The sequence below is a fragment of the Neodiprion pinetum genome, chromosome 6 (assembly GCF_021155775.2).
Source record: "Neodiprion pinetum isolate iyNeoPine1 chromosome 6, iyNeoPine1.2, whole genome shotgun sequence".
In the NCBI taxonomy this organism is placed as follows: Eukaryota; Metazoa; Arthropoda; class Insecta; order Hymenoptera; family Diprionidae; genus Neodiprion; species Neodiprion pinetum.
The window spans coordinates 2,034,885-2,039,399 of record NC_060237.1 but is presented as its reverse complement, the minus strand read 5'-3'; positions in this window follow the sequence as shown (position 1 = coordinate 2,039,399).

Sequence of the window (4,515 nt, the reverse complement as noted above, 5' to 3'; positions counted from 1 at the left end):
TCGGACGATGATGTTTGAACGTTGAATTCTGTGGTTCAATTTGCGTCGTTCTACGCCGCTACGCCGGAAAACTGCGTATGTATCAAATAATACTTGAAATGGGCTGTCAAATTCGACCGCGGGTTATTATAGAAGATATATTTCACGTCCAGAGGCCCCGGAACGGACAGCAACAAGATTATCGGTGGATCTGGACGTCCTACATTTGCGTTGGTCAAATTCTCACGGTATGAAGTTACCTAACTACGGTTTTCCGTGACAATATTTCTCTGTTGGCAAACAAATCTTCCCAATATACTCTTCAACAATTTTTCATTGCTGTTCAAGTGTTTTCGAGATAGACACGCTTAACTGCACCGATGCAGAACTTGACTCGATTGTAATCAGCGATTGTCGAAAGTCAACAAAGAGAAGTAAACAGTCTCGTTATCGTGGAAATATCACGAAGTGCGGGGGTCGTGAGTGTCGTTTATTTTATGTAAACATCAGCCGTAGCAATCGACGCGTGTCTGTTTGTAGTCCAGTCGGCATGTACGTACGTATGGACATACATTCGAAGTTGCAATTTCTCGATACCGAAATATTCTTTTTCCAATCTGTGTCGGGGCAAAGTCATTGGTAATTAATCTAAATTCAGAATTATTACCAAAATTTGCAGTAACTTCGTCCGCAATCTTGAATTGAAGGGGGGAATTTGTTTCGGTCAAACAATTCGACCATTGTCAATTTTTGACTAAAAAATGTTCGTCACTAAACTCGTAGCATATGTATTTAGTTTTCTTTAACTTTGGGTTACAAAAATTTTTACTCAACGATAGCGATATTTTCTGAATTAAACTATAAATTCAAGATGGCGGCTGAAGCTATTCCAAAATCTGGTCAAACTTCTGGATTCAGACTACCGACAACGATCCCCCCCCCCCCAAATATAAGAAAAATAAAATGGCGGTATATAAAAATTGCACTTTCACGTGTTTTTCATCGTCGACGTTTCAACAACGTGAAATTGGACGCCGGGCGTTCGACGCGTCGCGTGAACGAACCGTCCGTTTGAATTTGGAAGGCGGTCGAGGCGCTCGCTCCTCGTCTAGTTACAGCTGCGCGTTGGACCTAGTGACTTGTCGTCGGCGAGGTTGGCAGGCCGCTCATAACAGTACCCACTTTCCAACATGGCAGATCAATTTGTGTTGTATTATCATGTGACGGTGAAGAGCTATCATTGACGAGTCAACGTTGTGCGCGGTATATTAAGTATTATTTAACCGTTTGGGAAAAGCGTGAAATTAAAGGGTGCGCGGCCGCCATGGCGGACGTTAAAAATCCACCTTTCAGCGACATAAAACGTCCAGAGGAGGTTGTCGCGATGGCGATGAACGATAGCCTGAAATTCGCCGTGTTGATCGGACTGATCGAGGTGGGACAGGTGTCTAATCGCGAGGTGGTCAACACCGTTCTTCACTTGGTAAGTGCCCGGCGATCACGCCTTTTACTTTTCCCTTTTGTAATCCAGCCGGCGGCTTCAGCTTCCGAGCCGAAAAACAAGTTAATCCTACTCCTAATTTTGACTCGTTGCAACGCTCGCTGTTTCTCTGTTTCTCCCGATTTTTCATCCTCTGTATCAAACTGTCAAACGACGCCGGATATTTTGACAGCAACAAACGCGTTTTTCTCTCAAGCTTGACTCTTTTTTTCACTCACCGCTAGCCGGGATCATTCGTCCTCGATTTCCGCGACGTATTCTCCCGTTTATCGTCTTTCCGTCTTGTTATATCGCACGAATCGCTCTTCTCATCTCACCAACCGGTTACACCCCCCCCTTGTCAATACGCCCACTCTCTAACTTTACGTCGCACCGGTTACAACAAACCGATTCCACGACGTCTTGTCAAATATTTCTTCAAATATTCACGCGTTATTCGTATGTCGTTACTCCAGTCCGCCGACTTCTTAATACATAGAAATATCACCGGGGGGTTTTCGCCTTTCGCTACCTTCTCAAGGACGAGCCTTCACCCCCGAGCGACATAATCGCAAGCGTTTATTTTCCGTTTCCCTATTTTCACTCATCGCGTTGTAATAATCGAGCCTAAAACTATAAATAGTCGCACACGCTTTGTCAGCCAATTACAACGATAATCCGACCTTCGTCGTAAACTTTAAAGTGTAAAATTGCGGGAAGGGGAAAAGGCAGCGGAGGGCGAAGCGCTCGAAACTGAAAACCGGACTCCGATACGTCAGAAACTGCGGCGTCGACAAATCGCAGACACACGTGTGATACTTGTACGTAATACGCAGCGGGTGAAATATCAGCTGCAACGTGTCGCCGTCTCCGATACGCGCCAGGTCGAATGAAAGTGAAGGAAAAGAAAACACTGGGTACGGAAAGTAAATAAGGAGGAAGACAATCGGAAGCGAGGGGAGAAAACGCGTTCTATCAAAACGTGACCAATGGAAAAACTGCATTCCTTAAGTACACACACACACACACATACACACGGCAAGTAATTTCGACTATTCAACAGGCTGGCTATAATTAGCAGCCGTAATTGACAACCAGGTGTATTATACTCGAGTCGTTGCGAGATCGCTTGAAACGTTACCTTCACTGCCGGTCTCTCTCTCTCTCTCTCTTTTTCTTTTTCTTTCTCTTGAGGTACGAGAGTAACAATTCGTATCTACAGAATTGCCGGCGCCGCTGCGAGTGGAAAATGGGGAAAAGAATTGCTCCTACGTGCTTTAAACCGGTAGTCGCGGGTGCGACGGAGTGAAATACAAAATTTACCCGGAAATTGCACGTGTGTTGTACCCGCTGAAAAGCGAGACCAACGCATTATTCCGTCCACCCCGGGCTTGCGGCGAAGCTTTGAAACGCGAAATGCGGAAATTTTACGAAATAAATTATCAATACATGTGTCGGACAATGAAAGTAAACGTTGAAATTCAATGTTATTCAACATTGCTAATGTGATCTAGGAAAGTGTTATTCTGTCGAAATTATGAACCTCTGCACTACTCCAAGTTCATCGATCTCGTTCTTATTCATTTATTTTTTTTTTCGTTTCAATTTCAACACGCGGTGCAGGTGAATCATCGCGAAGTATCTTCTCTCTGTATTTAAAACGTTCTCGATGTATAAAATCTATCGAAATTAGTTATTCATTACATATATGTTTCTTTTTCATTAGAAAATTAAGTGATATGTATTTCTTCTCGTTGACCTGCAGACAATTCATTCACAGTCAGTAGCGTTTACATGCAAACTGTGCAGTTTGTTTCGTTTCGGAAGAGGCAGTTTGTGGATACAACTGATCAAACACAAGCCACTGCCGCGTATCCTCCTCCCCTCCCTCCTTGCCTAGGGAAAAAGAAGTCGATGTATAATCAAGGTGCAATTACAACGGTGTCAAGAATGATTAAAACGGCGGTCAGGTGCTAATTTCGGTGGAAGAAGGAAATTTCGGTTCGCTCTCTGGTATTATATCGGGCATTTAGTAAGAAGAGAAGATGAAGAAGAAAAAGAAGGGCTTGCAATGCGCCGCGACGCCGTGAAATCCTTCTCTCTTATCGCGGGGCGCTTATACAGGGTCGTTTCTGGCGCTCCGAGTTCCCTCTTTTCTCCCCCCCCCTCTCTTAGTGCCTCCCTTAAATCTTCGGTTTAAGCACGGCTAAAGTAATATGCGTCGAAATATAGGTTGTTCAATATAACGCGTGACCTCTGCTGCTGTTCTGGTTCCTTCATTTTTTCTTTACTTATTTACGGGCTTGTTTATATCATACACCGTAATATTTCGACGGCGATTTCACACGCACGCTTGGGGTTATACGGCTAATTGAGAAAGAGAATTATATCTATCTATTTATTTATTTACTTTCTTGCACTCTCAGTTTTATTTTCCCCAATCGTTGCATTATTACCATCCGAGTTTTCTATACTTCATCTTTATTCTGCAATAAGTTGCATCGATGCTTTGTCTATTGTTTTTAACGTATATGATAATCGGGGTATCGTTTGTGTTTCGATAGCGACCCTCTTTCGCGATGTTTTTAAGTCAGGTAGTAGTGGTGGTGGTATTTGTTTCCTTGATGGCTTTGTTCGGCTGCCAGCAGCCTTCATCCCCTTTTTTATGTATTATACGCTCGGCCTCGTTCTTCTCGAGAGCTTTTCGCGAAAGCATGCCATCCACACTGCACCGCCGATATTTACAAAAAATTTCATCGTTATCACACCCTGTGTAAACCTGCAGTTTTTACGTATGCTCAAGTATCGCCAACGAACGGCGATCAGCAGCCCTTCTATTACTTTTATCATTATCGTATATACAACTCTGAAACTGCATATTTTTTATACGGATCTTTGCGTTTTTAATCTTTGTTTTTGACTAGTTGCCAGAACTGCGTTACGAAGACGCATAATTATACCTCACTTTAAAACCCTCGTACATCCCAAAACAATTATTCTAACGCATAAACGGAGTAAACGTTTTGCGAAATAATTGTATAATGATGAGACGGAAA